Genomic DNA, 24,040 nt, shown 5'->3' with positions numbered 1-24,040 from the left:
AGCCATATTTCATCTTCTGTTACAATTCTTCAAAGAAATGCTTCAGGATCTTGATCCCACTTGTTTAAAATTTCCACTGGAAGCTCTGCTATTCTTGAGCTAATCTGGGTGCAACAGTTTTGGCACTCACTGAGTGGAAAGTTTGCTCAACTAATTTTTCAGTCAGATTCATGTACGCTGAACCAATCAAACTATCTGTGGTGGAGGTTCCTATTTCTGCTGTTAACTGTCAGTCTTCAATTAGGGCATAAACAAGATTTATTTTTTCCTTGAAAACTGATGTGGATGGTCTGCTGGTGCGAGCTTCATCTTTAACATTGTCTTGTCCCTTCCTAAAATGAGTTATCCATTTGTAAACTGCTGATTTCTTTGGAGTGTTGTCCCCATAAACTTTTTGTGAATCGTCGATGATTTTTACCATTCTTCCACCCAAGCTTCACCATAAATATGATGTTTATTCTTGCTTCAATTTTAGCAGAATTCATGTCGCTCTGATAGGAGTTCTTTTCAAACTGATGTCTTATCCCTCTTAGTGCCTCAAACTAGGTCCTGTTCAGACACGCTACAACACGTTCACAAAAGTTTATTTTGGTATAAAAAAAATTTATGAAATCCATGCATAGTTTTATCACAATATCCATTTTCCATAAATTTTTGAAGTCCCCTCATATTTTTCACTATTTCTCTCTGAATTGCATATTTTATTTCTCATACTTTATTTTGAGATAAATATGGCTACTAAACTACCAAAACATCAATTCTATACTAAGCTTAATGGAAACTCGATCTATCTTCATTCTCAGGGACAATCATATTGATGTCAAATATTTGAGGCCAACATTCGATCTGCAGAGTACCCTGGGATCAAGAAACCGGCCCAACTCAGGCTCTTAAGTAGCTAAGAACAGGAGGTCTTGCCCCTAGATGTATTAATATTTGTATCCTCTCTTTTTGTAATAAACAAGGATTTAAGAACATGTACAGTCATTAGGTTACAGCAAAGAAAACTGCTATTTAAAAATTAGGTTTCAAATTTCACTGGAGTGCCAAAAAATGAAAGTTTAGTTGGAAACTGAATCCAACTATCAGTATTTCAAAATACAATTTAAGAAAAAGTCCCCTAAAGTAGGTGGGTGGGCCAGTGGAACCGACAATAGGTATTCTACTTCCATGACTATGGTGTGTTTCAATGAAGAGGCAGAAGGTTTAAATTCAAGTGAAAAGATAAATTTTTTTTTTTTTTGAGACAAGAGTTTTTGCCTATTGCCCAGGCTGGGGTGCAAATGGCATGATAGCGGCTCACTGCAACCTCCGACTCCTGGGTTCAAGCGATTCTCCTCCTCAGCTTCCTGAATAGCTGGGAGTACAGGCACCTGCCACTACACACAGCTAATTTTTGTATTTTTTAGTAGAGACAGGGTTTCACCATGTTGGCCAGGCTGGTCTCGAACTCTTGACCTCAGGTGATCCACCTACCTTGGCCTCCCAAAGTGCTAGGATTACAGGCGTGAGCTACCGCACCTGCCTAGATAAACATTTATTGAATGCCTACTTTGTGACTAACACCATGCTAGGTTCTTTAAGAGAATGAGTGGAAACTTGTGAGAATTATCAAAATCTTTACTCAGTTACTATTTTATTGTAAATCTTTCATGTTGTATTCATTGCCTACACTCCTAGTGTAATGTACACTCCTAGTGGCTTTCAAAAATGCCATTTTAACTTACATATCTATGACACTCAACTTATCTACTAATTATACATTTTACATCTCATCACCCTGTAATTCTAAGATTACAAAATAGAAGATAAAAAGCAAACTGACAATTTTTCCTCTATTTATCCAGATATTTTAATATAGAAATTCATAGTTAAAATTACTGAAATGCTTGCCAAATGTTTAATATTATGTATTACAGTTCTTCCTTTCAAAAGTAAACCATACACCAGAAAAAATTAAGTTCCAGGGTGAGGTTCTGAATAAGATATTAAAGGGTAAGAAGTTCTGCTATGAACAGTCCTTTATGGTCTGTTATTCGCCAAACGTACTTGACCACAAAATCCATTTTCATCTACCACTACTTAGGATCTTTAAGCACTATTGAGATTCATCAAAAATAAGGAAATAAGTGTTCCTTAATGGGTAGATGTTAAGTTAAATGAGTAGATCAATTTAATGATTTGGAAATGAATAAGATATATAGGTATATGCTTAATATCTAGAAACCTGGCAAAGAGACCCTTGTCATCGGTAATTTTTCTTTCTGTATTCTTCTTACATTTTCCCAGTATTTCTCCACACATTTCTTTAACAGATCTCCTATTCATTATTTCTCTTCTATGGATCTATGAAGATTTATGATTAGAGTATCTGGAACTAAATAAATAAGAGAAAATAGTATAAAATAATATAACAGTATAATCTTGCCATGAAAATTTTGTGATCATCCAGTCTGCAGTGAATATGGGAGAAAGAAGTTAAAACCACATCTGTCACCATTACATAATACACATGGAATATGTATTTCTGAGATTAGTTTCAAAGACTACAGAGGACTTTATAGATTTTATGCACTTGAGATATTTCAGTTAAAAAAATTTAATAGAATTTGGAAAAGCAATACTTGTTTGTTTTCTTCCCACAATGGCTATTAGTGAATGACTTATCCCCTTATGAATCTTTGTCACAGTCTGTGAAATAATTTTATTACTTCAGAAACTATAAATGAACCACTTTATCGCCATGGTAAAGTATTATACTAAAAGTAGGTAGAAATAAATAAGGTAGGCATCATGTGCAAGGTCAAACAAGTCAGTCAGTATAAAGAAGTGGGAATAGATTTCTTGAGTCCTGTCACCCAGTCCTCATCTCTAAACGCTAACCTTCCCTTTTCATGAATATATAAGCTTAAGTATACGCCCACCTCCTTCACAAGTGCCAATCCTGGAAAATGGCATAGTGGGGGAAGTTCACAAAATGAAGATATTTCAGGAAAGCCTCACATAATTGCCTGGCATTTAAAGGTACTAAGCTTTCAGTAGTCTCTTCCTATTGTTCCCACCCCCCACATCATTTTTCTAGACCTCTTTAAAGCACCTTATATGTCTCAAATTCCCTACCTGACATTTATGTGTACTAACAAACATGATTTTCCCTGAAGGAAATAAATAAGGTAATTTTATGCTTTTTCTTCAAATCTTCAAAAAATATAATGTTGTACCTTCAGCAAAGTAATGTTATTTTAATCTCCAGGAGAAGACTCTGAATATTTGGTTGCCAAGTTTACCGATTATAAATACATAATCAAAATTGTGTTCATCATGATATAACAATGTATAGATTTTAAATATTATATAACATTATAAGAGCATAATATGGAGAAAATGCACAAAAATATCCCCCTTTTACTTCATGGTAAAACATGAACACTTCGGTTTTTTTAAAAATCACAAAACATTTAAATAAGATTATCTTCCTATTGATCACTCATTGATAATATGAGCTCAGAGAAAGTAACAGCCTAAACTGGCAAAACTATTATCATGCAACATTTATGTAGCTAATTCAATAAATTAAGATAGAATTCTAAATAAGAATACAGAATAACTGTAACACCTTATATTTTACAAAATGTTGTCAATTTCATTTCATTTTAGGATAGTTTAAATGATCAACTGTATTACAAAGCAAACTTTCATTTTTGAACCACCTTTTTAATAATATGTATACATATTACTGTAATACACCCTCTCATTTTCTTTAAAGAATTTTTGATCTTTCTTACCTATTACTTTGGTAGATACAGTATAGAAATGTGAAAGCAAAAACTGTAATTTCATTAAGATGTAAGAACAAAAACGCTAAACTGTCCAAAAGGACAAATCCTGAAGTATCTCGGCACATAATTCTGCCAGCATTATTCAGCACAAGTGAGCAAAGAAAATTTGTGGAGAACATGAGAAAGTATCATCATAGCAATTGATGAACTTGTCACCTCAGAAATGTACTGGAAATATTTCAGAAGAATAAGATTTAGACTGCAGAAACAATTTTCTCCCAATCTCAGCTAAGTTACTTGCTACATAAAGCTTCAGCACAGTACAAAAAAGCAGCAGATACAAGTAAAGACCTAGACTAGCTAGGAATAACTGACCGATTAGAGCAAAATAGAAGAAAACAGCCAATTAACTCACCAAATAGCCTTTTGCTAAAAATCTGCGTTCTTTTCTTTGTCTCAGGCTTCTGGTTTCTAAAGACAAATTACATGCTTTCTGACAGAATGATGACAAAGGGGCACACCGTGATCTCTTTTCTGCTCTTTCCACTATAAGAAAACTGAACCACACCGCAGTCTCCAAGAGTAAGTACTTCATATGAGCATGCTCAGTATCTAATTTAAATGACTTGGTATTTCATCTCAGCATGTGATGACCTACTTCCAAATAAACTCAGAAAGCTGCAAATTTAATAAAGATCATTAACTGACAATACAGAACTACTAAATGATAACTGATTTGTTTTTAACCTCATAATTTTTGTGGTTCATTTAACTGGAAATGATTATTTCTACAAGTTTATTAAATAACAAGTCCCTAGGTTTCAATATAGAATTAACTATGTCAACATAAGAATCCCAAAATGCTAGAATGAATTGGAAGTTGCAAAACGTCCAAGATGTGATCCCAAAATGTAAATAGGACCATTGATAAATTAAACAAACTATAAACTACCCTTATTTCACTTTTCAATCTCTTATTCTGTCCTCTTGCCTGTTCACCAAGTAAAACAATCTGAAAACTATGCAGTGGTATTTTAATTTCTCCTTTGGAAACATTAATAAAGACTAATAAACTGAAATGTTCAATGTATTTATTAAAATGTTTGCTATCTTCAAACTATGGTGATAGGATTTTTATCTGTTGTTTACATATTAAATAATTGAGTTATAAATTATACGTCACACAAATACTGATAAACCTATAAAAAAGTCTTTAAAGAATGTTGTATTTTTGAGAAACGGTTTTACAAAAATGCCACAAAAACCAAATATTCTGTGTATGCATATTTATGCCATCAAATACATAATTCACCTAGTTTGTTAAGTAAATTGCTGCAAAGGCCATTAGTTTGGGATGATGAAAATATGGTCAAGAAGTTTTTTCCTCTGCTCCATTTTAATCTTCCTCCATAAATCTAGATCTAGTACAGCCCCACTAAAACCAGCTAGACGACTCTTTCACATCTACTTCCCACTTTCACCTCGGGTAGATGAGCAAAAATAGGAAGTGTCTGAACACTTGACATGCACCCCGCTCAGGATAGCAAGTCACTGACAGAATGGGGCTGACCCATCTTTAAATGGGCCCATATGCTAATCAGAGCTTTTCCCTTCTTCCCAAGCCTTCCTGGTCACCTCTTATTACTTCCCTATTGTAAATCACCCTTCTATAGAAATGTCTCATTTTTGAGAACAGTAGCCTCACAGTCCTCTACCCTCCTGCCTCCTGACATGTAGGGTGTGGGAAGGCAAGAAGACATAGGAGATAGGCATCCCATGGGAACAGCTAAGATAAGGCCCTTCCTGAGACAAGGTTATCAAAAGGTCGCAAAAATTAAAATGTGTCAATACGCATATGTTTTCTGTCTCTAAGTACTGTATGTATGGGGGGGTAGTTCTGTGGGAAGAATAAGTTACCTACAGTACTCAAAGAAAGCTCTATGATTCCTAAATGAGAAAGTGAAAACTCTTCACTAAAAAGAAATACATAAAAAATCTAACTGTGATCTATAACTATTATTTGAGAACATGTTATATATGAGTTACAGTACACTGCAATGCACAATGGGAACAAAAATGAGTACAACTATCTCTGCTTTTAAAGAGTTCAACTAATAGGAATGACCAGGCAAGAGTACATGTAACTAATCTAAGTATTACAGTAAAAGACAGTTGCTTTAGTGTCCTAGAGAACTTACAGGAAAGAGATGAAGCATTCTAAGGAAGGCAATTAGCAAGTTCTTTATGAGAGGGGTGAACTTTCTGAAATGCCCAGATGAATACTAAGGATCTAGACTAGACAGGAGAGAGAAAGAGGAAGAAACAGCCAGGTCAAGGCTGAGATGTGGCACAGTGGAGGACCTGGGAACTGGTGGTGTGGAGACTGGAGACCTTGTGGTATTGACAATGCGAATACTAGAAAGTGACGGCTGTCAACACTGGGAAGAAAGAAAGAGATAAAAACTAATTATTCTGAGATGGAATCTGGGAGCAGATGGCAAGAAGTGTTCTAGACCCTGGAAAATAGAAGAGTGAGGGAGTCAACTCTAAGAAACAGATAGATACAAAAACAAGTAAATGAAGACAGGTAAAGAGGCAGTAATTCCAGTCACACTGGCATAGTACTTACTCATTTCAAATTCACTGTATGAATTCCTCCCTATCACTAAATTGCTCTCGAACATGCATTTCCTGTCTCCCATCCATCCAACTTCAGTGTTCTGATTTAAAATTGAGATCATCTTGTAATTACATATATCCCTTAAACCTGAGGCCTTCTTTTTTAAATCCTTATATATCACTTATTCTTTAACTTACTGATTTACCCTTTCTCTACCAGTAAAACCTGATATAATGTTTCCCAAATACTACCCCAGTGAGAATGAATGTTTAAAAACTCAACCAAAGATATAACTTATTTCTATGACAACTGAGTATCCTCTGAAGACTTTATACAGTGTTAGTGCATTTGTCCCACTGCATGTACATACATGAGATGGGTGGATCTCGCTCATGACTTAAATGTGTCTGCCTTCCATTTGCTACCTAACCAAAGGGAGGGAATGGGAGGAGCAAGACTGGAAATGAATACATGAGCCTTGTACGGCAATTATCATTATCACATCGTTATCACCCAGAGACCACAGTTTGTTAGGGTTCACAATTGGTGTTTGTACATTCTATGGGCTGAGTCTTGCACTGCAATCTGTTGTTGTTTTGTTTACCATTAGGTTATAGCAGAATCATCTGCGAAGCTGGAGAACAAACACACACATGTACTTCCCAGGGTCCAGAAACCTTTCAACCTGACCCGTCAGTGGAGCCAGTCTGTAAAACCTCCCTAAAGTTTGAGTTTGCCCTGATTAAGAGCCACTCCTCTAGATGCTCACCAGTTCACAGCCTTTCAACTTATGAGTCTTGTTTTAAGGTGATGAATGACAGCTAGCACTTATAGAATGTCTCAAATATATGGTTTCATTTAATATTCACAAATCCTCATGTAATAGATTTTATTAATATTCTACCTGGTAAACAAATCTGGACACAGAGACTCAGAGGCTTATTCTGTGTCACACAGATAAGTGAATAGAGTTGAAATTTGGACCCAGATTTTGGAATTTTTTTGTGGTGATAGAAACCCATGGTCTAAATGTGATCTAAAAGGCAGTGAACTCAGGAGGCAAAACTACTGAAAATAATTTTCAATAGTAAAGAAATATGGAAAGAGGTAGGGGAAGAGTGGGGAGTAACTGTGAAGGGAATAATTAAGAATGAAAAGTAATGAACCCGAGGCAAGTGGTACTAACTCAGCTTTTATTTAGTTTTATTGCAGTATAATTCACATTTCATTAAACCCACCTATGGTTAAGTGTATTGTTCAGTGACTTTTAGTGAATTTACAGAGTTGTGCAACTATTACCACATCCAGGTTTATAATATTTCTACCACCACAAAAAAATTCCCTCATGTCCCATTTACAGTCAATCTCCACATCCACCACCAGCCCTAGGCAACCGCTGATTTGTTTTGTCTCTATAATCTGCCTTTCTGGGAAATTCACAAAAATGGAGTTATACAATGTGTAGTCTCTGTGTCTGGCTTCTTAGCATCACGGTTTTAAAATTTGGTCATCGTATACCATTTATCAGTCAATTGTTTTTTTTTTTTATTGCTGGGTAGTTTTACTGTATTGATAGCACATTTTGTCTATCCATTCACAGTAGTTGACAGACATTTGCACTGTTAGGTGATTATGAATAACGCTATCAACATTTTAGTACAAATCTTTGTGTGGACATGTTTTCATTCTTCTTAAGATACTTAAGTAGTAGAATTGCTTGGTCAAATTTACAATTAATTTTTTCCAGAAACTGCCAATCTCTTCCCAAAGTGGTTGTAACATTTTATATTTCTATTACCAGTGTAACAGAGTTTGAGTTTTTCCACATCCTCTGCAATACTTGATATTGACAGTCTTTGATTATAGCCATTCTAGTGGGTTCCTCAGTGTGGTTTTAATTTGCAGTCTGCTAATGTTTAATGATGCTGAACATCTTTTCATGTGCTCACTGGCTATTTGAGTATATTCTCTTGTGAAATATATTTAAAATTTTCCCCCATTTAAAAAATTGAGCTGTTTGTCTTTTTATTATTGAGTTGTAAAAGTTCTTTATATATTCTGGCTATGAGTTATTTGACAAATATGTGATTTGCCTATATGTTATCCCAGTCTGTGACTTGTCTTTTCATTCTCTTCAGTGTCCTATACAGATAAAGCAAAATTTCTAAATTTTGATGAAGTCTAGTTTACTAATTTTTTCTTTTATAAATCTTTAATTACATCTAAGAAATGTTTGCCAGACCCAATGTCACAAACAATCTTTTTTCTAAAAGTTTTATACTTTTTGTTTTTACATTTAAATCAATAATCCACTTAATTTTTGTGCATATGATTACAAGGGCCTAAGGTTTTTAAAAATTTTTTATGCTTACATATAGCTATCTATCTAATTATCATAACATCATTTACTGAATCATTCATTCTCCCCCAATGAATTCCTTGGACACTTCTGTCAAAATTCCTTCCTTGGTTTTGGAAAGCAGAAATAGCAAGCAAGGAAAGGGTTAAGAAAAATGAATGAAGATACAGACAGATTTGGATTGAAGAGGAAGAAAAAGCTAATGAAATTCATGGCTGACAGTTTCTATTTTCTTCTCCAAGGTATGATCTGCGAGGAATGAGGAAAAGAGGAGTGAGACAAGCATTCTGAGGTGAGTAATCAAAGATCTGGAACATTTGTTATGAGGAATAGGAAAGCTACTGGATAATGAAGACAATTAGTTTAGAATATGCTGTTTTGTCAACTAGTATTAGTCACCAAGAAGTGAAGCTAGTCATAGGCCTGCATACAGATACTGGAACTTCCATTAAATCTTCTATTCTCAGGAAGAATGAAAATGAAATCTATTCAGCTGGAAGGATAAAGGATTAAAAAAAATTTTTTTAATGTTTAAAATTTTTTTATTGGTACATAATATTTATGCATATTTAAGGGGGACAGGTGATACTTTTGTTGCCGCATGAAAACTATAATGATCAACTCAGGTTATTTGGGGGGATCCATCACCTCAAGTACTAATCATTTTTCTGTGTTGGGAACATTTTAGGTCCTCTCTTCTAGCTATTCTGAAATGCATTTAATACATTGTTGCTAACTATGGTCACCCTACTCTGCTATCTAACATTTGAGCTTCTTCCTTCCATCTAACTGTATGTTTGTACCCACTAACTAACCTTTCTTCAGCTCCCCTTCCCCCTATACTGTCATCATTCTACTGTCGACCTCCATGATATTCATTTTTTTAGCTTCCACTTAAGAATGCAAACATGTGCTATTTGTCTTTCCGTTCCTGGCTTATTTCACTTAATGACCTCCAGTTCCATCCATGTTGATGCAAATGACATGATTTCATTCTCTTTTAGTGACTCTTCAAAAAGTTTGAGATTTCACCTAACTTAGAGAATAAAATATAGAATCAGTTACATACAGCTTCAGAAAAAAAGCTCAGGTCTTAGAATGTGCTTTTCCTCCATGGTATCTGTGGTCATCAGGTTTAATGCTACTTTTTGCTGGGACTTGGTATCTCAACAAAGAGCATCTTGCAGTACAAATGTTTGCATCAAACTTTCTAAGTGTGGTTGGCTTCTGAGCAACTGCAAGCTCCTAAGATCACACTGTCATGTATTCATGAAACAACTCTGAATTTTAACCAACCACTGGGAAGAAAAACCAGTGGCAACAGGATCTTGAAAATGAGAAATAAACCACAAGTTAGAAAGAGATGCTGCTATCACTGCCACCACTTCGTTCTTTGGGGCAAACCAATGACACTTTTTAGTACAACACACTGACAGTCATGAAGTACTGACACTAGATGTTGCTGATAAAATATTTTAATTTATATTTTATTGCTTTCTCACCCAGATATATCTACAGAAGGCATTTTTCCAAAAAAGAAAAAAAACCTTTTGAATTTTAAATATTCAATCGTTAGGAAGATCTCTACAAAATCAGGAGCAAACATTTGCAAGAGTCTTGGGCAGAGGTGTAAGTTTTACATAATAATTTGTTACTGTCTTACAAAAAAGAATTGTAAATTTTAAATCATATTTCCATAAAATAAATGTAAAGATCCAGTGACTTCTACTGCAGTGATAAATCCTTAGCACCTACTTAGCATGTGGCAAGATAATGAATAGATCTAATTAAACATTATTTTGGCATTCAAGCTGTCTTTTGCTATAGACAATGTTTGGACTATAAGAAAATCTGTCATGTCTTGCTACAAAAACAAAAAACAAAGCCATACATGAAATAATTTTGCTGCTGAATAATGGTCTTATACAAAAATTTTTAAAAATATTCACTACGTAAATAAAAAAATGGGGATGGCGTGTAACTATTCCTGCATTCTGCTAAAAGATAGAAAAATAAATATTTCTTAGTGTTCCCTTCCCCAAAATCAAAACTCATTTTTTTCCAACTCTGCCTAAGGATATTGTTAATCAGATAGTTAATAACTTAAGTATTACAAAATTTGTAATTAAAAAAAATCTGCTCCCTTTGTTCATTCACACAATCATTCATTCCACAAATATCTACTAAGCATTAACTATGAACCAGACACTGTTCTACGTATTACACACAACAGCAGTAAAAAGGTCTATGCTTTCATGGAGCATACATTCTCATGGGGGATGAAACTCAATAAACAAAAGACTACATGAGATAGTGGAAAAGGGTTATGCAAAGAACTAAGACAGGTTCAATGACTCAGTGAATGGATTGTCAGGAAAAGCCCCGAGGGAGAAACAGTTAAGCACTGACTTAATGTCACAAAAAGGGGAAAAGAAATCCGGATAGAGAGAGTGGACAGTTAGTTTAAAGGCTCTAAGCCTGGCATATCTGAAAGAGATGAAAGAAGGCCTCTGTGACTAGAGTATGGTAGGATGAGAGGAAAACAGTTGTAGAAGTAGAAAAGTCAACTAGGGTTAGATTTATAAGTCAGATAATGAACTTTGAATTTTATTCTAAGTGCTATGGAAAGCCACTGGAAGACACTGACAGGATCTGAATTACATTTTTATACTTTAAGAAAATGAATCTAGCCAGTGTGGAGAATGGATTGTAAAGGGTCAAGGGTGGACAAGCAGGAGAAAAGCAAAGAGGCTGCCACAGTTGTCTGAGTGAAAGATGATGGTGGCAAAGACGGGAGGTGTGGCAGAGATGGAGAGAAGTGAGCAGATTGGGGATACGTTTTGGAGGGAAGGAAGTGTCAACGGGGCTCACTGATGATAGACTGGAGGGGAGGTGGGGTATTGTTAAGTGAAGGAAAGAGAAAAACTGAGGATGACTGCAAAGGCGGCAAAGTTGTTTTTTCTGACTGTATATATTAGACACTATATGAAAAGTCAGTGACTGTGGAGATGAAATGGAGAAAGAGGTGGAGATGAAGATTTATGGCTGACTGGCATACGGTGTACAAAGAGGCTTGGAAGTGAATGAGGCAACTTACACACACACACACACCCCCCAGATAGACTCTGTGACTTCAACAATGCCAACTGTGTGCCTAGTCCTATGCTTGGTATATCTGTGGGAAAAACAGATCTTTGTCTTCAGGGAGCTTCTAGCAGAGAAGACAAGTGCAAACAAAATAAATAACGTAGTACATTAGAAGGTGGTAAGTGCTATGAACGAAAAACTAGAGCGTGGCACAGGAGTGTGGCTACGGTAGTGAAATTAAACAGGGGTCAGGATAAGCATCATTCAAAAGGTGAGACATGAGCAAAAAGGGAACAAAAAGACAGGCGGAGGAAAAGGTCAGTGTTAAGACCCTGAGGTAGGAATACATAACATCTTCCAAAATAAGTATTGCCAACATATTTGAAAACTAGCCAGAACAGTATGGGAGACTGGTCTGAATGGGAGATCAGTAGGATCGGAGCAGTGAGAAAAGGGCCAGAAAAGGAATGGTCATGAAAGCAGCATGAAACCCAGAAGGGTATGATGTCATAGAAGTCAGGAGAAAAGGGTGTTAAGGTCCAACGATGCTGAATGCTGCCAAGAAGTAAAGTAAGATCTGAATAGAGAGGTCCCCAGTGTTGGAAGTGCAGTGTGGAGTCAGTGGGGAAAAGAGTTAACTCTACAGAATGGCAGAGAAGGAGGGACAGCTGGCAGGAGGTATATTCACTTCTAAACATAATAGGACAGGTTGGCTCTTGTGATTTAACTAAATTATTACTCTATCACAGTCAGTGAACAAGGATTTGAAAGTTTTAATTATGTCAACATGGTCAATCAGTGCTGGAATCCAAAAAAACTCATTTTATTTTCTCATTCAATTACAAACTATGAAAAAAAAATCACTTCTCTAAGCTATTTCTCTAAAAAGAAACAGAGAAAACAAGTTAAAAACTCATAAGCCAGAGTAGCAGCTTTGGCAGCAACACGATAGCAGCCACCGTTTGTTGAGACCCACTCTGGGTGTTGTGGATACATTAATCGTCTTTTGTTTGTACAGGAATATTGTCACAGAGGTTTTACTATTCATACTGTGTATGAGCAAAGGTAAAACAGGGTTTCACTGCTAGGAAATGGCAGGAAGGGATTAGAAGGAGCTTATGCTTTTCCACTTTGCCACAGTATCCCTCTTTTATTCACACCTGCTTAGAGTAAGAGATCACATAGGGGTAGGTTTTCTTCTTGCTTTGTAAGAGACACTCTTGCTAGCTAGATATGGTATTTTTTATTCTTTATGACATCAGGAATTATGTTAGTTACCTTAATGCTCTATTGGAAAAATTACAAATTACTTGTTGACAGTTTGTGGTTCAAATTTTTTCACTATATGCATTTAACATACACAAGATTTTACAGTCTAAACACCTATGAAAAATCTACTATTAAATTGTCTTTACATGTTAATTAAAAACATTTGATTGAAATAGTTAATCCTTAATCAGTACTGACATATAAAATATAATCTGTTGACAACTGAGAAAGGATGACAGATTTTTCAAAAAGTTTAGAAAAGACTCACAAGATCTCAAGTTGTAGAAACAAAATACTCTTCAAGAAATCACTCAATAAAATACTGTTCAATGTCACAGAAAAAAACATAACTATTGCTTTTTGAAAACTGAAACTAGATAGATACACTTCAATCATCTCAATTAGTGTAGGTAAGGCAAACACCAGATGCTCATTAAGCAAAGTTATATAAATAGCAACAAAGAGAGAAAGATGCCAAAGTAAACAGAATAATCAATAGAGAATGGCTTCACAAATTAAAGTTCATCTGTAGTATGGAACACATCATGCAGCTGTCAAAAATACACATACACACATACATATATATACACACACATATCTATATACACACACACATGCACACATATACATAGATATATACCTAAAAGGCAGGTAACACAACAGTATATGTTAATAGCCTAGATAAAGGCTACTTTTTTTTTTTTTTTTTGGAGACAGGGTCCCTCTCTTACCCAGGCTGGAGTGCAATGGTGCAATCCTGGCACACTGCTGCAGCCTCCACCTCCTGGGCTCAATCAATCTTCCCACCTCACCTCCCAGAGTAGCTGAGACTACAGGTGTGTGCCACCACGCCTGGCTAAATTTCTGTATTTTTTTTGTAGAGACAGGGTCTCGCCATGTTGCCCAGGCTGGTCTCGAACTCTGGACTCAAGTGATCCACCTGCCTTGGCCTTCCAAAGTGCTAGGATTACAGGAACGAGCTATCACTCACCCAGTCTCCTTACTTTATATCCTTTTGTGCTATATGAATTGTTCTGATAAGCATGTATTAGTTATGTAGTTAACAATGAAGAAGAAGGAAAAGAAATGGGGGAAAAAGAGGTTGTGGGAGGAAGGGAAAGGAAATAAAAAGGCAAACAACAGGAGCCAGGAATAAGATGACAGGTACACATGCTAGCAGTGTGGTATGGAGACATCTGGAGTGTGATGGTTCAGGTTCAAGTCCTAGTCCTGTTACTAACCTTGCGCAAGTTAAACTCCAAGGTTCAGAGGTTTCGCTTATTTAAGAGTCTTACTACAGTAAGACTGTTTCTCACCCTACAGAATCATTGTGAACATCACCACGAGAAAATTTTTGAAATATGACAAATACAGTGTCTGGTACAGTATAAATACCCAATAAATGGTAGCTATTTTATGTTTTGAAATTAAAATGCTAAAGGAAACAGCTTTACCTGTAAATCATTTGCTTTCTATAACCTTAAAGTATATTTGATATAAACCCTTTTCATCAGTTTTAAAAAGTAGGTAGTAATATGATCACAAAGCCAGTTCAGTAGAATATATGTTGGTGGTACTACTAGAAATGTATTTCATCTGAGATTTCCAATTCCAGCTTTACAAGTCCCTAGAGCACTTGTCCTTGTTCATACAACTCTGAATCCGAAAATCTGTGCCTCTGATCCAGAGATTTCAATATTCAATTTGTCTGTATAATAAAACTGGTAAATACCTGTACCTCCTGAAGTCACTCTGCAGTAGATAGGTAAAAGGGGGATATTAAGGAGGGGCACATTCTCTAGATCATTCTTTCATATTTAAAAAAATCAGTTAGTAGGGATGTAAATTTGTACAACCTCTATGGAAATCAGTATGAAGATTTCTCAATGAACCAGAAATAGAACTACCAGGCAATCTAGCAATCCCACTACTGGGTATCTATCCAAAGGAAAAGAATTCATTATATAAAAAAGATACATGCATTTGTATGTTTATTGTAGCACCATTCACAATAGCAAAGATACGGAATCAATCTAACTGTCCATCAATGGAGGACTGAATAGTTAATGTGCATATACACAATGGAATACTATTCGGTCATGAAAAAGAATAAAATCATGTATTCTGCAGCAACATGGATGGAACTGGAGGTCATTATCTTAAGTGAAACAACTCAGACACAGAAAAGACAAACACTGCAGTTCTCACTTACAAGTGGGAGCTAACTAATGTGTACACATGGAAGCAGAGTATGGAATGAAGGACAATGGCGACTGACACGGTTTGGATATTTGTTCTACGCCAGTCTCATGCTGAAATGTAATCCCCAAGGTTGGAGGTGAAGCCTGGTGGGAGGTGTTTGGATCATGGCGGTGGATCCCTCATGGCTTGGCGCTGTAGTAGCAACAGTGAGTGAGTTCTCATGAGATCTGGTTGTTAAAAGTGTGAGGCACCTCTCTTCCTGCCATTCTTTTAAAGCTCCAGCTCTGGCTCTGTGACATGGCTGCTCCCGCTTTGCTTTCTGCCATGAGTAAAAGCTCTGTGAGGCCTACCCAGAAGCAGAGTAAATGCCAGCACCATGCTTGGACAGCCTCGCAGAACCATGAGCCAATTAAACTTCTTTTCTTTATGAATTATCCAGCCTCAGATATTTCTTTATAGCAATGCAAGAATGGTCTAATATAGGGCCTCAGATGGATGGGAGGGTAGGAGAAGGGTGGATAACGCGAGGTTGCTTGGTAGGTACAATGTGCTGGGAGGCTGTCTGGTGGGTACAATGTGCGTTGCTCCAGTGATAGATGCACGCTGAAGGCCCTGATTTTACCACAATGCAATACATATCAACGTAGTAAAACTGCACTTGTACCCTATGATTACATACAAATTAAAAAAATCAAAACTCTACATCAGAATAAATGTCCAAGTATAAAATTCATACCTAACTTTCCACTTGAAGTAGGAAATTGATTAAAAAGTTAAACTGCCTTCTCACAGCAACCTAATTTAATCAACATTATTTGCTTTTAAAATCTTGGTTTCACGTGTTCCCAACATGGGGAATTACCTTAATAAGCATAAAGTATCTTAATAAACAAAGTCTTACCTAATGAAGCATCATTCTTGTGAATCTTACTATAATATACCCCTCTTCTAAGTATTAAGACTTTCCTTCTTTAAAAATCAAAACCACATTAATATTGTACCCTCTTATGTTTAAAGTTGACTTACACGCTACTGTCCTTGGATTTATGCACCTCATAAACACTCCAAAACCTAATCTACAATTTAAAAGTCTAATATCTGAAACAGGGGTCAACAAATTTATTCTGTGCAGGACCAGATAGTAAATATTTCAGGCCTTGTGGACTGAACAGTCTGTCAAAACTATCAACTTTGCTACAGTGAGAAAGTCGCCATAGACATTACATAAACAAACGAGTATGGCTACATTCCAACAAAGCTTTATTTACAAAAACAGGCAGCAGGCTGGATTTGGTCCACAAGCCACAGTTACTGACCCCTAATCTAAAGTATTAGTTAAGTAGAATGTCTATGATAGTCTTATGACTCCTTAAAAGTTTAGTACCACAAGACTCTGACCAATTATTTACTAGATCATTTCACTTATTAATGATTAGTATTACTAATTTTGTAAGAATAAATTCTTTTCTTTCTTTCTTCTTTTTTTTTTGAGACACAGGGTCTGACTCTGTGGCCCATGCTGCAGTACAGAGGTGCCATCTGGGCTCAATGCAACCCCTTCCACCTCCCAGGTTTAAGCAATTCTCCTGCCTCGGCCTCCTGAGTGGCTGGGACTACAGGCACATGCCACCATACCCGGCTAAATTTTTTTTGTATTTTGAGTAGAGACAGGGTTTCAACTACATTGGCCAGGCTGGTCTTGAACTCCTGGTCTCAAGTGATCTGCCTGCCTCGGCCTCCCAAAGTGCTGGGATTACAGGTGTGAGCCGCTGTGCCAGGCCAAGAGTAAATTATTTTTTCTATTCTTATAATTTCATTAGGGTTCTCCTTAATATTTAATTTTTCATAATTCCACATTTCATTAACTAAAGTGAACTTAATCAGTCTTTCCTCATGAATCTCATTTTCTAAAAGTTGTCCTTTTTACATCTTTGACTTCTCTCCAAGTTTCCTATGAAAAGTAGAAATGTCAGCACTTCTCTGTAATTATGTTTTTATAAAATTCAAAAGTAAAGCAAGCATTTACATGTTTACTTTTTCCTTCATTAAAATTAAAAATAAAAATACTAAAAAATTTTTTTAAAATTCAAGTCAACTGTTAATAAAGATATCCTTTTAAAGTACGGTAGCTAGCCTCTAAGACGACCCTCAATGATCCCCAGCCTATACATGGATGATACGAGGGTATGCACACCCTTGTATAGTCCCCCCTCCTGCAATGAATCAAGACTGGCCTTTTTCACCAATAAAATATGACAAAGGTGACACCCAAAGTTAAGTCATAATGGCAGTGCAGCTTCTGCCTTGCTCTCTTGGGCTTGGTCACTATGGACAAAGCCAACCACCATGCCATGGGTCACGCAACCTTGTGCAGAAAAACCAACTACCCACCCTCAACTTGCCAGACACGGGATCCTCCAGCATGAGCTTTCAAGCTTCCAGAGACTAAAGTCTTAGGCTCATAAGGCCCATAGAACCTCGTAAGAGAACCTGAGCCAGATCCTCCAGCATGAGCTTTCAAGCTTGCAGAGACTAAAGCGTTAGGCTCATAAGGTTCATACAATCTCATAAAAGAATTTGAGCCAGAACTACCTAACCAAGCAGCTTGAGAATTCCTGACTCACAGGAACAGGGAATGTTAATAAATGATTATAGCATTATGTTTGGAGGTAATCTGAGAAAAGAGTTGATATTCCTGTATCTAATTAGGTTACAACGTATCTTATTTTGTACAACTGAATATTTTGGTTCTTGGCAGCAGTTGAAAAACAATCACCTATATTGCAATAAGATGAGTTTGGGGACAAGACTGACAACAACCACCACCAATTAGGCTGCATGGTAGTGATGGATGCTAGGCTGTTCATTCAACAATACTCAACATTAACTCAAAGCATTCAGTGCGGGAAGCTGTGTGCCAGGTAAAGTATTAACAGTTTGATTTCTACATACTGGTCTATGACCCACAGTTATATGCAAGAAACAATCCCTACTTCACTCCCATTCTTGCCCATGTAAATCTCACTGTTTCACAGGGCACTGTGTTTTTAAATCTTGGTCTGACCTATTAGTGGATAATGATGTTTGCTATCAGTACTTTAAAATAACAAAACAGAAGAGAAGGTATAGGTGGCAAAGAGAAGAAAGTATTTTCATTTTAGTGTTATATAAAGTGGATAGTGGATCATCCAATAATATTTATTTCTTATTGTGGGTAATGGTCAAAAAAAATTAAAATAAATGACATAAAATACCAAATACGTTTGTATCATAGGAAACTAATTAGTCACCACACTCATCCAGTTAGCCGCCAGCTCATTTTCCTTTTCCAACTTCTCTTTTGCCTGCCCTTTAAATAGCTGGGCTTCACTGCTCATTTTGTTTTCACACTGATATTTTTAAATTCCTGTGAAAACTGGCTCTGGCTCAGTTGCTTTTTTCCTAATCTCAGATCTGCTTATCTTGAGAGGGTTGAGAATAGGAAAGTCTCTTCTCCTTTGGGACATTCCATTTAAAACACACCTAATGGTTGTCTCACAAGAGTAAGGTAAGTAATAAAAGGAAGATCAGATAGGGAACTTGCAATAACACTGAGATAACTGAAATTTCTGGCTAAATGAATCATCTTCAGTTTTCCAACATGCTAGAAATAATTAGATATGCTGGGCTTTCAAAGTTAATTTTTAACTCTAGAATGTCCAAGCAATAATTGTATTTCCTACTAAGACTTTTAGATTATTATCGCCCATGTGCAGCACGTAAAGCTCTCTGATTTCGTGACGAGGGCCACAGATGTAGTACACATCTTGAATGCAGTAAGTTATCTCCCAGCTTTCTCTCCTGCAGCACGTGGCACAGTGCTTTGCGTTAACCTGAATAATGAGTCTCTTTTAAAAAAATTATTTGGGGAATTGAAAGACCAAAAAAGGAAATATTTATCCAACTGATAATTCATTTACTTATTTGCAGTGCTTCAAGAGAAAGACATTATTATCCATAAGGAAGTTTTCCTAGCTTTAAACCAGTATTTCTATCACTGAAAATATAATTACCAGTAAATATAATAATATATTTCCTAAAACTTTTTAACAAGATGAAGGAGGATTTCAAGATTGGGTTTTTTCTATCAAAAGGTGAAGTGAAGCTGACACTAAAAGTAAGACTTCAAAGAGTAAGACTCAGCTGAATAATAACTTTCAAAATATACGACACAAGGAGGAGAAATGAAGATGCAACATGTTGTAAGCAGATTTTAACAATTAATAAAAAAAAAGATTAATGTCTTTGGAAAAGTGTAGAAAAGCAAGTAACCAAATTCCACTAGAATGAGATCAAGAATAGAAAGGGGGGGCATTAAATCACAAAAGCTCTAATGAAAGGAAAATTCTGGCTGCTGTCAAAAGAGCCTTTTCCTAAGCAACATTCCCATTTTTATTAATTTTTCCGAAAGGAGTTATTTATGTCAATAAAATTTTAGCAGTTATGTCACCTAATCCTATCACTGGTCTACACAAGACTCAAGAGCAGTCTGTTTAATGGTCTGAATAGCATGAATATGTTGATAAGTGTCAAATTGATTTTCCTAACCCATTCCTGAGTTCCAAACTGGTATACCAAACTTCCTGCCTGAAATTTCCACTGGTTTTCCCACAACCATCTCAAACTTAACCTACCAAAACCGAATCTCTTGTTGATCTCCAACCTTCAATACACAACTCCTCTCTGACCCCCTGCCCTTTCCCCCAAAAGAACATTTTTTCCTATTTCTAAGCATCAAATCAGCTGCAACAATTCAGGGACAGTGCCTGTTTTATTCATCACTGTGACCCCAAAAGCTACAGGAGGTCTTGGTGCATAATAAAAACTCAATAAACATTGGTTATTGAAAGGCTTTCTTTTACATTTAATCCCGTTTACCGTTAAGTATATATAATGCCTTTATATATAAATTATAAATGCAAACAGACAATGACAAGGTAAAATAAAAAATGAATTTAATTTGAAAAAGGAATATAATCTAAATCAACATAATATGTATTATAAATCTGTTCTTTTGTCTTTAGGGATTACAAGTTTATTAACACAGTACTTTCATAAGTTGAATCTGCAAAATAAGACCTTAAAGGTAAACAAGCATCATGGTCTGATACAGTTATTCCATTGAAATATTTACTCTAAGTTGGCCATTGCCAGAAGTATCAATAAAATTTCAGAACTGGGAACATCATTTCTAATCTAATCTGACTGAAATCTTTACATGAAAGACAGATTAATGAAATTTTAATATTTTAAATTGTTCTTATCTTCCTGTATTTTTCTTTCTCATACATTCATTATACTAGAAGTATAATTTTTGTCTTTTCAAAGTAAAAATAACATGCTGACCTCAGATTTTATTTATGAAAAAAATGTATTAAGATAGGATGAAAGAAAGAGGAGGGAAATAACAATTTTGGGGGAAGATAAGAGCAGAGAGGACTGGTAATTTTAAATTGCCTTTGTAATTCTACTTCAAAGTCCTTATGTCCTTAATATTAAAGTAAAATTCTAGTCTGGACACTTCTTTACTCTCAACTCTATTTGTACCTGCTCTTGACAACCTAGTAATGTTCAAACCTGCATATGTGTGAAGTGGCCACACTTTGCTTACCACCCAATCAACTTCAATTTTTTTCTATTTTTCATAATGACCTTGATGAGAATGGCAATGTTCCAACAGGTGGCAGACCAAAAATGGTTTTCATTGCTTGAAGAAAAAACACAAATATAAGTAATTTCTTAAAGAATCTTAGCAAACAAGTAGTTGTTTCTGTGAAGCTTGGTCAGCCACCACTTACCAAGCACTTTATCTAAAGAAATATTTCTCACCCAACTGGGAAAGAAACCTAAATTGAAACAGATCACATTAAAAAAAAAATTAAAATGGTCTAGTTTCATTTTCATAAAAATATGTTCCTGTATGTTACCTTTATGGGTTCTACACCTCAGTAAGGTAGAAACACTCATTCATCTCCATTACCATTCTTTTCCTACTTCTCTAAGTGTTCCATTTAAAAGCATCAGACAGGAACACTGAGGACTTATCTATATTCTAGTCCCCTTCCACACTAAAAAGATCTGACTTTTATATCCAGTAGGATATTGCAGAACTGGCAAAACGACCTCTGAGCTAGGTCACTGAAGCCCTTTGGTTTCTCTTTGCTTTCTCTTGGGTCACTCACTAGGGGTAAAGCCAAGCACCATGACTGAAGAACTGAAGCCACCTGCCAATAACCTGGATCAACCTGGAAACGGTTCCTCTAGCCCCAGACAACCCTGCATCTTAACTGTAATTAAGACCAACATCTTAACTATAATCTCCTAAGAGAACCTGAGCCAGAACCACCCAGCTAAGTCACTTCCATAATTCCTGACTCACAGAAACTGAGATATTAAATACTTACTGTTGACTAAGACACAATATTTCCTCAGTTTTCATTCATCATGTGTATTACCAATTTGAAGTTCAGTGTATCTAGAAATTTTAGATTTAGATAGGAAAACATTTTGCAATCCAAACCTGGAGTGCAAAAAGTCAGATCTAGACATAGCAAAAGTAGGCTTTTGGAACTCCATTTGTAAGACCTCGCATATGTTAACTTGCTTCTAATGGCCAGAATGCTACTAGACAAGGCACTTTAGAGTGCTGATAAAGACAGTCATACAGAAGATGCTCATTACATGCTTGATAAATCAGTGAACCAATAAATGTAGTTGGAATAAAAGAAACTATAATGCCATGGGTGGTTAGAGTCAGAGTACACACATCTTTGTAACTACTTATTTACAGCATCTCTTTCAACCACCAGAGGGCAGAAACAGCATATTGTTATTCCTTGACCTTCTGATTTAACAAAGCATTTAGAAGGAATAAAATATAAATCCTGCACAAAAAGAGAGAGAAAGAAAGGCATCCTTCTTAATAAATAGGAACATATTAAATTCTGCATACAATGCCAAAAAAAGCTTATAGATGAAAGCTCAGTTAGAATATAGGACTTCAAGGGACAGACACAAATCATAAATGGTATTCTAAAAAAGGAAGAAAGCAAAAAACAAGAGGCTGAGAGCTTTGGGTCAGTTTCAAAAAAACATGACTAGAGGGAATGTAGACTGACCTCAATTTAAATCTAAACTTTTTACTCTTACTTCATTTCTTCTAGCTACTTATTAGAAAGCAGTTGGTATTATTCTATAGAAAAAAGTAAATTTGGTATACTAAATTCAAGCTCATTTTCAGCTATTCACATGTTATTGCAATCCAACTTTCTTTTTCTATTTCATCAAAACGAACATCACTGTGAACCTGCCAGGAGCTACCATCTACTGCTAAGTGCAGTGCCCAGAAAGAAATAATCACCCTCACTGTGGCCAACCTAACTTAGACCTATTATCTGACTGCAGATGTGACAATGCCCTTTGATATTATATATCAAGTACTTCCCAACTGCTCTGTTATTTTTAATGGTACCGCCCAGCAAAGTTTATTGAATTGTATTTCTATATATCGTCATTTTCTACTGAATTGAAAGCTTACTCCTAACAAAATTAGCACAGCCATTGTCTTTTTCCTTCAAGTTACCTAACTAAGCTAGAGCCAGGGACAACTAGCCTTATATTAGTATTTTATGGGACCTCTGGCAAATTATGTTGTATGTATGGGTTTATGGTCTGAGTCCTAAGATATATATGCAGTTGGCAAGTATATTTATAAGCCTAGAGAGACAAATAACAAATGAAATGCAATCCAATTATTTCACAAAGGATATTCTTATGAAAGACACTGAAGATAAATGTGTTAATTCTTGATTAATCTAAAAGGCATTAATAAAAATATCTCATCCCCTCAACTACAATAAATAACAAGATTTTATATGTATGTGTGTGTATTAACTAATTAATGGCTATCCTTGGAACAACTTGATCTTTATTACTTTTTGGTTCATTGGGCCCCTACAGATATAGAGACTCCCAAATCATTTGCATTCTTTAAGATATGTTAAGTACACAGGCATTCTTCAGGGGAATGGGACTCTTCCAGCCTCAATCAATTTGTATCAGAAAATCCAATACAAATTAGCTTAAGCAAAAGGAGGGAATGTATTGGTTCAATTAATTAAAAAATTCAGGAGTATATTCAGAAACGGCTAGACCCAGAGACTCAACTAATACGATCAAGTGTGTATCTATCTGTCTCTGTTCTTTACCTCCTACCCTTCTCCCTCCTCCTCCCAGGCCATCCCTAACCCACCTCTCTCTGTCTTTCTCTCTGTTATTGCCCCATGAGGACAGCTTTAGGCTGACATCTTTACAGCTTCAAATCCAGCATAAGACATTCTCAACCTCCAAAGCTTAATGAAAGTCCCAGGATCTAGTCTTACTGGTCCAGCTTACATAATGTGCACACCCCTGGTCAATGACTAGGAGGATCAGGAGGCATGGAACAAATACTGACCAGACCTGAGTATAATAACAAGTACTGGATAAGGAGTTTTTCTCCAAGATAAATATGAGTTAGATTCTCAGAAGAAACAGAAGATGGACAGGGCACAAAAGAAATGTATGCCATCTCTGTATCACAGTTTCAAAGAGGTCCATGAATCTCCTCTCCAAAGTTAAGAACCAATGTTAAAAATTTCAGTTTCAAAGAGGTCCATGAATCTCCTCTCCAAAGTGAAGAACCAA

General features: G+C 36.0%; 1 protein-coding gene across 20 annotated transcripts in view; it reads right to left on the bottom strand.

Annotated features, from left to right (window-relative positions):
* PLEKHA5 (pleckstrin homology domain containing A5) overlaps positions 1-24,040 on the bottom strand; it is a 249,361-nt gene that overhangs the window by 165,279 nt on the left and 60,042 nt on the right. The window contains exon 1 of one of the 20 annotated variants that reach the window (XM_037990286.2): positions 4,195-4,389. The exons of 17 other annotated variants lie outside the window; for them this stretch is intronic. The gene's annotated coding sequence lies outside the window, so the exon portion shown is untranslated. Of the gene's footprint in view, positions 1-4,194; positions 4,390-24,040 lie in introns of those variants that run through there. 2 more of the 20 variants (XM_037990289.2, XM_037990292.2) reach the window with 2 other exon arrangements.

The sequence above is a fragment of the Chlorocebus sabaeus genome, chromosome 11 (genome assembly GCF_047675955.1).
Source record: "Chlorocebus sabaeus isolate Y175 chromosome 11, mChlSab1.0.hap1, whole genome shotgun sequence".
Taxonomy (NCBI): Eukaryota; Metazoa; Chordata; class Mammalia; order Primates; family Cercopithecidae; genus Chlorocebus; species Chlorocebus sabaeus.
Note: the sequence above shows the minus strand (reverse complement) of the source record. Positions and strands in the feature narration are given on the sequence as shown.